Raw genomic sequence first — 13,677 nt, forward strand, 5'->3', positions numbered from 1 at the left:
CATATCTAGCTTCTCGTCCACTGTAACCCCTAGGTCCTTTTCTGCAGAACTGCTGCCGAGGCATTCGGTCCTTAGTCTGTAGCGGTGCATGGGATTCTTCCATCCTAAGTGCAGGACTCTGCACTTGTCCTTGTTGAACCTCATCAGATTTCTTTTGGCCCAATCTTCTAATTTGTCTAGGGCCCTCTGTATCCTATCCCTACCCTCCAGCGTATCTACCTCTCCTCCCTGTTTAGTGTCATCTGCAAACTTGCTGAGGGTGCAATCCCACACTAACCTCCAGATCATTAATGAAGATATTGAACAAAACCGGCCCAGGACCGACCCTTTGGGCACTCCACTTGATACCGGCTGCCAACTAGACATGGAGCCATTGATCACTATCCATTGAGCCCAACAATCTAGCCAACTTTCTATCCACCTTATCATCCATTCATCCAGCCCATACTTCTTAAACTTGCTGGCAAGAATACTGTGGGAGACCGTGTCAAAAGCTTTGCTAACGTCAAGGAACACCACGTCCACTGCTTTCCCCTCATCCACAGAGCCAGTTATCGCCTCATAGAAGGCAATTAGATTAGTCAGGCATGACTTGCCCTTGGTGAATCCATGCTGACTGTTCCTGATCACTTTCCTCTCCTCTAAGTGCTTCAGAATTGATTCCTTGAGGACCCGCTCCATAATTTTTCCAGGGACTGAGGTGAGGCTGACTGGCCTGTAGTTCCCAGGATCCTCCTCCTTCCCTTTTTTAAAGATGGGCACTACATTAGCCTTTTTCCAGTTGTCCGGGACTTCCCCCGATCGCCATGAGTTTTCAAAGATAATGGCCAATGGCTCTGCAATCACACCCACCAACTCCTTTAGCACTCTCGGATGCAGCGCATCCAGCCCCATGGACTTGTGCTCGTCCAGCTTTTCTAAATAGTCCCGAACCACTTCTTTCTTCACAGAGGGCTGGTCACCTCCTCCCCATGCTGTGCTGCCCATGGAGAAATTTACTGGCTTTACCGTAGCAATATAATTTACAGGTTAAGTTATGCCAGGCAATTTCACTGTATAGACAAGCTCTCAGTCTCCTTCCTCACCAACTTTGTTCTGCGCCCAGCACGAGCTCCGTGGTGGTGAATCTCTGCCCAGGCATGGACTACACTGCAGAATCAGGGCCACAACTCCTGGAAACACGAGATTGTTGTGAGAATATCAGATGCAATAATAATTAATTTTATTAAAGCTATACATTTTTACTAGCCCTCATGTTTGCAGGGACACATTTGAAAACGTGAGGCAAGTGTACCCTATAGACTGCGAAACCAGATGGAAAATAAAAAGTAGCCCAAATATATTCCTGGGTTTTTTTTTAAACCGTGCTTTTTAAGTCACTTTCGTGATTTTTGAACGCTGGAGGCTGGCGCTAACAAACCAAACCAAGCCGGCAATGCAAGGGGAGCACGACCCAGTACTTTGTAGAGGGGCCCCAAGGCAGCTGCAGCTGCTGGCGGGGGTGGGAATTTGGAGAGGATCCCTCGCCGGCCTGGTGTGTGTGTTATATTGGCAGTGGGGTAAGTGGAGGCTGGGCGGCTCCGACTGCCTGACGCCAGTGAGACCAGATCAATCCAGGCGCAGAGGCAGAGCGAGTGCGGGGCTGCCTGGCGGCTGGAGCCGCAACAGCAGCAGCCAGGGGAGGACGGAGGCAGCCAGCGAGCGGCCGCGGCGTTCGGTGCCTCCTCTGCCCGCTTCGCCGCCCAGCAGCCGGTAACAACTTTGCGCTTCTTTGCCCTCTCCCCAGCCGCCTCCTGTGCCTGGCCCGGGGCCCTCCAAGCTCCCACCCCCCGCGTGCTGGGGCTTGCTGGCTGGCCGGGGCCGGGCAGGGCTTGCTGCCGCCGGGGAAGTGGTTTGAATGGTGGCTGCGCTTTGCCTTGTTGCTCCCCCTTCCCCCGGTTATTTCCAACCTCGGGCTCGGGTCCGGGCTTCTTCTTTTCACCACCGTTTGGGGTAGGGAGGGACGGATTTTTTTTATTTTTTTGGAGGGGGACAGGGTTTTTCTCCAGCATGATGGCGTCTCTGCGGGTGCCCGGAGAGAAACCTGTGACTTCTGTGCTTTCAGCGTTGCTGCCTTCTTTGGTTTAAAGTTTCTGGGCAGATTTCTTTGTTGGGCTGGAGGAATTAAAAATAGAGCCGCCAAGAGCGCTCTCCTTCCCTCTTCCTTTCTCCCTTTCCCCCTTTCTCAGGAGAAAACCCTATTCCTGGGGCTTCTGCTGCCTCAGACTCTTGTCCTGGCCCCATTGTGTTCACAGCCAAGTGGGAGAAACTTGCAACGGTTCCTGTAAAGCTCTGGCTAGCACAAGGCAAATGCCCTTTTGTTTTTATTTGGGAAAAGCATTTCTCTAATGACTTGGCTACTCCAAATCTTTGTCCCTCCGAATGGATTTGCTTTTTGCAACAAGATTTGTTTAGAGGTCAAGGAAAGTTCACTTAAAATCTTCTGATTATTAGGAGGTTTGGATGCACGTGATTTTCCTTCTCTCAATGTGATTTTCAATTTACTTCTGCTGTACAGAATGAGATTATCCAGCTTGAGATGTACCTTTAAATTTTATTAAGATATGTCCATGCGCAAGTGTTCAATCATGCTTTCTAAAGTAGCTGGGCCAGACCCTATCATTTTTAATGAAGCCAGTGGGAGCTTTGATGGAGTAAGAAGCAAAATATTTATCCCTTTGTTAGCAGTTTATAAAATTACAGAAGATGTACAGGCCGGTTTTGCAGTTTGCTTGTAGAGCATATGCTTATTTGTAGTTTAGTTTTTGGAAGATATATTTAGGGAAAAAGAACTGATGTTCATTGCATCTAAGAATGGGCACAACCCTTCTCTTGGGTGGAATATTGGATTGTCAGAAACATCAAATTCTTTTTTTTCATTGGTGTACATTTCATATAGAAGCAAATATATGCCCATCCTTAGTTTATGGCAGACATAGTAGGATATTGTGTTTCTAGAAATTAGCATTTTAGGTAAAAGGTTATGTTTCAGACCGCTCTATACATAAAAACCGGTTTCAGAGCAGCAACCATGTTACTCTGGATCTGCAAAAAGAAAATGAGTACTTGTGGCACCTTAGAGACTAAGTGAAGTGAGCTGTAGCTCATGAAAGCTTGTGCTCAAATAAATTCGTTAGTCTCCAAGGTGCCACAAGTACTCGTTTTCTTTTTACATAAAAACTGTCAACTCTTGCCTCTTCTGACTTCTCCTTCCCTGTAAGACTTAGCTTGTTTGTGATTTTGTACATTACACAACATGAAGCTCAAAACTGAGGCTAAGAACCCACAGAGATTATTTTTCTTTATAAGCAGACACCTAAAATTCTGCTAGTCTTCATGTGGTCACGTGCCCACACCTCAGTGTGTCAAACAGTGAATGAATCCTGTAAAGGAACTTGCTGTGTTAAAACTGATTTTAATCTTGTCTCTAAGTACTACATTAAATTTATTGGCGACTTGCTTCCAGTTGCAACTCACAAGGTAAAATATATCAGTCTGGACAGGAGTTCTGTGCAGGGCAGTTGGTAGAAGATTCTCATTGCTCCTTGTTTAAATATTAAATACTTCATTTTTGTGACTCCTTTACAGTGGCTGTCTTTAGGGTTTTTTAATGTTAAGATGAATAACACTTAACCCATATATTTGATAATTCTGTGCTGTTGTTCAGACTCTCCTCTTGTAATTCATTTCACACTGTAACTTGGAGCTTGACAAAGAATTTGCTGGAGTTGGGTGATCCAGGACCCTTACACGGTCTCCAGAAAGGATCAGTTCAAGGCAAGATCAGGTTACCCTAAAGGTAGGGATTTGTCCTTGCTTTAGTTTTGACCCTTCCATTCCCTTGGTATGTAATCAAATACACTTTTTTCCTTATGCTATCCTGTCTACTTTTCATTTTGTGTACTCTTTGATCCAGTACAGTGTAGGAAAAAGACTAGATAAACAGCTTGAGATCCTTCAGTTTCTGTATAAGCAGTGTCTACCAATTCAAGTGTTTGGAAGTTGATAAATATAGTTTTGAGTTCAAACTAGTACCTAAAGGGATGAAATGTAAAGAAAAGTGATACAGTGGTTAATAACATTGCTATGCCTTTTTTGTGTATACTGGAGTGATTTTTACAGACCCTCCTTAAATTCTGAACCACTTTATGGGTGCAAGTTAGACTGAAGCCATGTTTGTTTTTGTTTTTTGTTTTTTTTTTAAAAAAAATAGGAAATAATAAGTTTGAATGTTACCATATTTAAAATACAATAGTGTGCACTACCCAGTCCAAGTTGTGTGTATACAAAAGCCTTCATTTCTGTAGTCTTATAAGGCTAATGGAGGCATCTCCTCAGCTTTATAAATAATGTAAGTTGTGTATAATGTGGAGTCCCCAGAGACTGCAGAGAAAGCATCATTACCAGCCTTTTCAGCCTGCTGGAGATCTTAAATTGATTTACAGCACTGAACTGGTGCAAAATGATACATCAGAATGACATGGGGTCAACCTGTAAAAGTCTGTGATATGAGCCTATTAGTTCAGTCATCATAATTAAACCACATTATGGGGGCACCAAAGCAAGCATGTGTGGCATGGCCTGTTATGCTTCAAAAATGGGGATGCAGAGAGCACCATGTGTATAACTTAAAACATTTTATATAAAGAGAATTTGAAATTATGAAGAGCAATATGTGAGCAGAGGTACCCTGACTATTAACTTCCTTCTCCCAGTCATTAACAATTGAAATAGAGAATGACCATATCTCTCTTATTGGGTGGGGGAAAAGCTGAATTTTATACAGTTCCCGAGGTTCAAAAATGATCAGGCTTTACTAGCTGACTACTCAATCCAACAGCGAAGTGGTGAAAGCGGGCAAATGGTTTAACACTCTGTCCAGTCTACTAGTGATCTTTATCCTACTAGAAGTAGGTTTCAGAGTAGCAGCCATATTAGTCTGTATTCGCAGAAAGAAAAAGAGTACTAGTGGCATCTTAGAGACTAACCAATTTATTTGAGCCTAAGCTTTCGTGAGCTACAGTTCACTTCATCGGATGCATCCAATGAAGTGAGTTGTAGCTCACGAAAGCTTAGGCTCAAATAAATTGGTTAGTCTCTAAGATGCCACTAGTACTCCTTTTCTTTCTACAGTGACTCTGAATGTATCTCTGTTGAAATGCTTCTGTAGAACTGAGTGGTATATGTTGAATTATATGACCAAACCTATTTTAAAACTAATTGATTTTAAATCCTGCTTGTCAATAGCTCACTACTTTCCTTAGTTAAGGCAACTGTGATTTTTAAACTATTTACAGGAAAAAAATCTGTTTTATCTGTGGCATACTAGTTTCTAATGGCATAAACTAACTGTTTTGTATGTTAAGCATCTTAAATCTTCTTGCTATTTGTACTGATAGTAAAAGCTTCACAATGCACACATGGCAAATCCTGCTTGTGGCTCTTATCTGTGTCCTTTGGTTTGGTATTTTCGTGGTGGTAGACTTAAATGCTGTCTGGTTTGACTTGTGTGAACATCATTGAATCATATATGATCTCTAATTGGGAGAAACTAGGTATTTTTGCATCTATCTATATTTATCTGTGATAACTACAGATTAAAATGGATTCGTGAGAGGCTACAGAAAGCACTAGAAAATCAATAGAATATTACGGGAAGATTGAAGAGACTAGACTACAGGTTCAGTCCGATCAAAACAAGATGCCCTTTTAGGTGAGCTACTTTCTGAGCTGGAAGTAAAGCATTGAAGCCCATTTTTCAGAGAAATATTTGTAAAATGTGGATAAGGAGCTCTCTTGTGCTGTGGTGAAACAGACTAATGAAATAACCTTATTGAAAGGAGAACTGTAAAACCTGTGAAAATGGACATGAGGTCACAAAGACTGCCTTGTGGTTAATGAAGTGACTCTTCTAATGTTCTTTTTATTTGTGGTTTATTTTTTTATGACTAACTTGCCCAGTTATACTGTCTTTTTCCATTCCAGTTCCTGAAGAACTATTCTTAATATTAATATTCAGATAGCCCTTTTACTTTCTGTGTGTGTGTGTGTGTGTAAGGATATCTGAAATAATTGGAACCACCCAGTTCTTTGTAAAGATTTTCTGATTCCTGTTCTTGAGTTTCTAAATGTGTTGGGCTTTTTTTTTTAAAGCCAAACAAAAGTACATTTTAAAACAAAAACTTTGTTGATTTGTTAAGATGTCCGTGTCTTAGAGCTCATCTACACACAAGTTGCAACCACTCTAGTTAAAGCAGTGTAACCTCCCTGGTGTGGACACAGTTATGACAGTATATGGGAAGGGGCATAAGCTACATGGGTATAAGGCCCCTTTGTATTGATATAACTTACCTACATAAAGGGTTGTATTGTTATAAATACCTTGGTAAAAAAAATTACATCCCAAACTGAAATAGTTATACCAGCACAAGAACAGTGTGTAGAACAGGCCTCTGGTTTTAAAGATAATACTCCCATGGAGGGGGAAGAGGGACAGAATTTTACTGGTTTAGTCTCTAAGGTGCCACAAGTATTCCTTTTCTTTTTGAGAATTTTACTGGTAATGGCTGACTACAGAGAGATACAATCTCAGTGACAGGTTTCAGAGTAAGAGCCGTGTTAGTCTGTATTCGCAAAAAGAAAAGGAGTACTTGTGGCACCTTAGAGACTAACCCATTTGTTTGAGCATGAGCTTTCGTGAGCTACAGCTCCGATGAAGTGAGTCTCAAGGAGTACTTGTGGCACCTTATTCTTTTTACAATCTCAATGGAGAACAAATGTTCATTTGCATAAAGGAAGCTGTCTTTTAGGGAAGAAAAGCCAAACACTTCATAAAATAAACAGTCCAATTCCAAGGAATGCAAAAGAGCCCAGATTAACAGATTTTAAGGGTACGTCTACACAGCATCTGGGAATGAGCCTCACAGACTGGATCCACAGACATGTGGTACTGGGGCTTGTGCTAGCACGCTAACAATAGCTGTGTAGACAGATGTTGCTTTGATGTAGTCGCTCAGGCAGTGGTCCCAACTCCAGGCTTGAGAACCTGAGCTCCAGCCCCAGCTGCAATTTTTAATTTGCTAGTGTGAGCCTTACTAGCACAAGTCTGTGGAGCTGGGCTGGGAGATGCACTCCCAGATGCAGTGTAGACTTCAGGTTTTTGCACATTTCTGTTTGCTCTAAAATGTGCCGCGTAGTTGAATTGGATCGAAGGCAGATGATGAAGTGTGGTTCTCATAACTAGTCTTTGGGGGGAACAAAGGATTAGAAGGGACTGCAATGGTCGTCTAGTCCCAGGGTTCTCGACCTTTTTCTTTCTGAGGTCTCCCAGACATGCTCTAAAAACGTCACAGCCCAGCTGTGCCACCATAACTGGTTTTCTGCATATAAAAGCCATGGCTTGCATTAAGGGGTAGCAAGCAGGACAATTGCCAGGGGCTCCACGCCACGGGGCACCGCAAACCGAAGTTGCTCAGGCTTCTGTTTCCACCTCAGGTGTTGCAGCTCAAGGCCCTGGGCTTCAGCCCCCTGCAGTGGGGCTGTGGCTTTCTGCCCTGGGTTCCAGCGAGTCTAAAGCTGGTCCTGCTTGGCGGACCCCGTAAAACCTGCTTGGAGTGCCCCAGTTGAGAACCACTGGTCTAGTCTAACCCCCTGCCAAGATGTAGGATTTGTTTTGTCTAAACCATCCAAGACAGATCCAGTCTCCTTTTGAAAACCTCCAGTGAAGAAGCTTCCACAATCTCCCTAGGCAGTCTGCTCCATTGTCCTACTGTTCTTACAGTTAGGAAGTTTCTTCTGAGATTTAATCTAAATCTGCTATGCTGTAGTTTGAACCCATTGCCTCTTGTCCTGTCCTTTGTGGCAAAAGAGAACGACTTTTCTCCATTTTTTTTTTAATGGCAGCCTTTCAAGATGGATATCATCCCCCCCCATCTCCTCTTTTCCAAACTAAACATTACCACTTCCTTTAGCCTTTGCTCATAGTACAGAGCATTGAACTACATACTTAGTTGCACAGCCATGCCTTTTGTGCCTGGGATCTTTTAATATTAACAATGTGGCCACTGGTGCACCACCTCTGTACTTGTCTTCCATTGAAATGACAGTTTAACATTGTGGTGATATGACTCCCGGGCTGCCTAGTGTAGCAATATTGTGCATGAAATAACTAACATGGTAAACAGTTGCAAGATAATTAAGATTCTAGATCAGTGGTAGGAAAGTGTTTATTTGTTCAGTTAAATTTCTTTTGTAGATTTATGGGAAAATTGACTGGCATTTATTCTAGAATAGCTATTCTTATTTAAAGGAGTACTTGTGGCACAAATTTGTTAGTCTCTAAGGTGCCACGAGTACTCCTTTTCTTTTTGCGAATACAGACTAACACGGCTGCTACTCTGAAACCTATTCTTATTTAGCTATTCCAGAATGATCCCTGTCCGCCATGTGGATGCTCTGTTCTGAAATAAAAGTGACTTTATTGTGGAATAACTTCTCCATCTTGGAAGTGAAGTTACTATTACAGAATAAAATTGCTTTTATTCAGGAATCGAGTGTCCACATGGGGAGTTATTCCAGAACCCCTAAATTATACTGGAGCTGTTCTGGTCCATTTCCTCATGTAGACATGGCCTTGTCTGGCATACAAGGAGAAAAGAAAATTATTTTTAAACATGCCTTTATAAAATTATATTTAGGTACTGTTCAGAGCAGTATTATCCAAAGGCAAGTGTTACTGCTGACTTGGCATATGAGTAAATCATTAATGTGGTTCACCAGTAATTTCTAAAGCATTATTTCATATTTTTATGCTTAGAAGAGGGACTTTTTTCGTACATGGCAACAGATGTGATTATCTAAATATGTTAATGCAGACAGTCTTAATTAGAACTGTCTAACACAGTCTAAAGTATAAATTAAAATATTTATTTAACTTGCAAGTTTTGTCATTGAAATTATTAAAAATGTTACACCAAAGTGATCAGAATAGTATTGCATAATTTAGAAATGGGTATGCGTTTAAAAACATTTATCTTGATAATTTGATAGTGCCTCATTTGTTTTCCCGCTCCTCACTCAATAATGTGGTTGAATAGGGGAGTGATTGTGAACAGCTTCAAGCTGACAGACCTTACCTCTGGGTACAAAACGTTTGTGATAAGGAAAGTCCAAATGCAGTATTTGATGTTTTATTTTTTTAACAGATAAAAGTATAAATTGAGTTTCAGAATTTATAGCCAACTTTTGTAATGCATTGTCTAATCCTATAAATTGAACCAATTTAACTAAAATCTGTTTAGAAACTTATTTAGTTAAACCAGTGCAAGCCCTGTATAGGCATACTTTTCAACTGGGTTATATCAGGTTAGCTTACACTAATATATGGGCTTTGCACTGATTTAGCTGAATTGGGTTTTTTTAACTCATTAAAGCAATGCAATTTCTGTGTGTGGATGAGGCCACAGTGTATTGTTAGGACTACTGTGGCCATTTTAATTATAGGAAAAAATATAGATAAATTGGGGAGGGACAAATAGAGCTGGTACTAGCTACCGTTATGTGATTATAGTCTTATTTATGGACACAAAATTAGGCACATTGAAGAATCAAATACTAATGTCATTTCAAACTTGTATAATATGAATATTTTAAACATTTTATATAAGACATTAAATAAGCAGTATTTGCAGTACATTGCATATGTAGCATATTCTACAGAAGAGGCTTATTTTAAATTCACTACGTTAGGTTATAGTAAATCTTTGAGTTTCTTGTCCTTCTTAAATATGCCATCTTAGTGTGCATGTACATGAATTGTCTGCTTAAAATCTGCAGTGTTCAATGTTAAACCTGCTGCAATTAATTGGGTCAAATAGAAAGGTGACTCAATGAAATTATTTAGGTAGAGAGTCATTCTAGATAAATGAATCAAAGTAAACTAACTGTAGTACCTAGCCATTTTTTTTTTTTTAAGCAGAAAAGTTCGCTTAGATGTGAAATGTCTGAAGAATCCTGTTGTGGTTTCCACATGTAAACGTGTTTGGGGGAGGAGGAGAAACATTTGCTGTTTGTTCACATTCATGTGTTAATGAACTGCATATTTATCTTTATTCTACCAATACATTGCACTCTTTATGTAATTAGGTTTCAATGTGGCTTGAGGTGGAAAGTAGTTAAAATTGAAAGCTTCCTACCTTGCATGCACCCATGGCTAAAGACTCTCATGTAAAGCAGCTTTGATTAATGGATAAAAAAATATACAGGTCACAACTTGCTTATTTCCTAGATACAGTGGAAAGGAGGCTCTCATATTTGTTTCCAAAGCATAGGTGAGCAAGAAGTGAATCTAGGACTGGCTGAAACTGTTAAATCTCTTGCTGTTCTTTTTTTTTTTAATAATTTTCTCTAAACTTGGGGGCAAGACTGAGTTCCTATCAGTCTCTCTAGGTATGACACACAAAGATAGTGAAGAGTTAAAGGCTTTTTCTCACTCCCCTTTCCACTGGCCATCCCCAGCCAGCGGCATATTAATGCCTAGGCCGACAAATTTATAATAGCAGCCAGAGGCTGCTTCCCCTGGTGCTGGTTCATGGCTCCCGGCCCCGCCCCAACTCCACCCCTTCCCCAAATCCCTGCCCTGGCCCCGCCTCCTCTCCTGAGCATGCCGCGTTACCCCTTCTTCCCCCATCCGTCACGAAGCTGTTTCGCACACAAGCACTGGCAGGGAGTGGGGAGAAGCAGGACCTGGCGGCGTGCTCAGGGGAGGAGGCGGAGCAGAGGTGAGTTGGGGTGGGAGGATGCAATTATTTCAGGGCCTAGGGGCGGCAAAACCTTTAATCCGCCACTGTCCCCCGCATACCAGAGAATCACAAAACACATTTGCATTCATGTTTCTTTACAAAGAAAAATGGCTTGCAAAACAATTTTTTTGCTTATTCTTTGCTCAATTGTGCTTTTAAAGATGCTGAGCAGTTTTGTGAGAGACAAGAAAGGTGTTAGCTAGTCTTCTGCTAGACCATTATCTTAAATTAAGGAAGATTCTGGTCCCATTCCTACTATTATGGGGTGTGTGGAGTTGTACACCAAAGCAGATAAGACAAATGCATAAACAGTGTTTTTTTTTTCTCTTTTGAGACTAAAGACTTCATTTTTTGTTGCAAAGTTTGTATACATTGTTTGTCACTTCTGTAGCTTTTTTTTTTTTTTTTGAATGGGAATGTAGTCTTGTGTGGAGAGCTGGTAGATTTTTTTTTTAATACTTTCTCTTTCTAAGATAGTACAATTACAGGTACGGTGTAATAGTCTCTCTCTTCTTATCTGTCCTTCAGTCACTCACCAAAGCGGTAGGACAGTTAGAAAATGAGGGTTTCCTCACAGGGATGTATATGATGCAAGGAGGGAAAATGATGGCAAATGACAGCTTTGTTCCCTTAAGCACGGACATCTCAGAGAAACGTCAAGAACATAAGGAGTGGAGAGATGGGATGAGCAAGCCCATTCAACTTTTACAGCCTTAAGAAGTTTTGGTTATTTTTTGTGCTCCTCCTCATTTTTGGCAAGAAGCCGAGTAAGGTGAAGGGCCATTTTAATGATATTTTTTGACTTGATCAAAACTAGGAAACAGAGAGAACCTGTTCTTGTAAAGCAGTTTGAATTCTTAAATGATTAACAGTACAAAATCTCTGTGAACTATGGGGTTTGTCTCACTTGTGAAAACACCATATTCTTCTAAGGTCTTTGGGTCTTACTGTTTTTGATATACAATGAGCCTGAAGTCCTTGTATTTCTTTGGTTTTCTGTATTGTGCTTCTGTTGTCCTAGATGGAAAGACAGGCCCTAGGCATTGTCTATGCTGGAGAAACTTTCTCACTGGATTCAAGACCAACAGTTTAGCTAAATTAACTTTAAAATCAGAGTTGTATAACCAGCTCTTCAGCTTGCATAGATGAATGCCATTGAAGTTGATGTCGATTTACATTGGATGAGGGTTTCCTGATTTGCGGTCTCCTTCTCTGATCTCTAGACATCTAACTCCATTAGCTTTGTGCTAGTGAGGATGGGACCTACGTTGGTTCATAGAGGATATTACTATATCAGTGACCTGTTTAGTAGAACTACGTAGAATGAAGACTTGGTGAATACAATGAAGAACTGTACTTTTTTCTAAAAGATGTAAATTTTGACTTTATTGAATACCTCAGGAAATCCTAGTTATATGTAGATTACTGTCTCCGTGATTACAGCTTGTTGTTTTGAATTTTGCCCATTGCTGGTTTTGCAGCATAGCATCCTTAATAGGCCCTTTATTATTCCTGTTGGTGTTGGTGTGTTCAGTGCTTCCATATGGGATGCAGGAGGCAGAGGAAAAGTCTTTTGTCTGTATTACCTGAAACATGTAAGTTATAGTTTGTGTAACTTCTAGCATTAGACTTAATCTAGAGAAGTCTCTTTTGAAACATTTAAAACCGATATTAGTTTCAAGCCTTGAAGCATGCTTTCTGGACAGATAGGTGAGAGATTACTTACAAAAACAAAAGTTTAACCTTTAGTAACCCAGAGCAAAAAACAATAGTAGCTTAGGAGGGCTGAAGTGTTTGCTAAACTGTTTGCTAAACATGCATCCCATGAAGTGAGCTGTAGCTCACGAAAGCTTATATTCAAATAAATTTGTTAGTCTCTAAGGTGCCACAAGTACTCCTTTTCGTTTTGCGAATACAGACTAACACGGCTGCTACTCTGAAACCAAACATAACACAAGCATCTTGGAGGAAGAGCTTTTTTCCATGCAGCCTCCCTCTTCAGTACAGCTCACTTTCTGAGGCCTGGCCTACACGGGGAGGGGAATCAATCAATCGTACTTAGATCTATTTACTGTGGTGTCTTCACTGCGGTAAGTTGACAGCTGACGCTCCCCCGTGTACTCCACCTGTGCCTCTCGCTTCGGTGGAGTTCCGGAGTCGACGGGAGAGTGCGTAGCAGTCGATTTATCACGATAAATTGACCCCCGCTGGATTGATCACTGCCTGTGATCCGGCTGGTAATGTAGACAAGCCCTAAGCTTCCTGTCTGAGCTGCTACTTTTGTTTTATGGAGTAGCAGACTTCGTTCTCGATCCCCGAATGCACTGTACTTTTATATCTTTTTCATGACTTAGTTCTCATGCCTTTCCTGGTGTTCTTAAAGAATTGCAGAAAAGCTTTTACTATTGAGCCCCAGTTTCCTTGTATTTTTCGTAAATGTTGCAAGAAAAATGTTGTTACTTTAAGGCTTCTTATTTTTTTTATATAAACACCTCCTATCATTGGTGTGGTCTTTACAGTCCAAAAGGATCTATTGTTTCCTGGACCTTTACATGTCATACATAATTTATTTTTGTGCATGTTAATTAGAAATAAATTACTACAATGCCCTGATATAATTCTAAATAGAACCACTTTGTTCTTCCTCTCAGGGCCTTTGATTATGTCAACATTGTCAAATGTAGGACATACTTCTCGGAATTTATCCCTTTTTGTTTAATTTGCCCACAGTTTTTGCCATTCCTTCCTTAGCTCATTTTTGATTAGATGTTTAAATTCTAGTTTGCTAAGGGGATTACTAGGTCAACTTGTTCATGATTAATGTTACTTTTTGCCTTTG

General features: G+C 40.9%; 1 protein-coding gene across 2 annotated transcripts in view; it reads left to right on the forward strand.

Annotated features, from left to right (window-relative positions):
* Positions 1-1,564: 1,564 nt before the first annotated feature.
* SMAD1 (SMAD family member 1) overlaps positions 1,565-13,677 on the forward strand; it is a 75,671-nt gene continuing 63,558 nt past the window's right edge. For both annotated transcript variants that reach the window (XM_073341274.2, XM_073341273.2), the window contains exon 1: positions 1,565-1,752. The gene's annotated coding sequence lies outside the window, so the exon portion shown is untranslated. The remainder of the gene's footprint in view (positions 1,753-13,677) is intronic.

The sequence above is a fragment of the Lepidochelys kempii genome, chromosome 4 (assembly GCF_965140285.1).
Source record: "Lepidochelys kempii isolate rLepKem1 chromosome 4, rLepKem1.hap1, whole genome shotgun sequence".
Classification (NCBI taxonomy): domain Eukaryota; kingdom Metazoa; phylum Chordata; order Testudines; family Cheloniidae; genus Lepidochelys; species Lepidochelys kempii.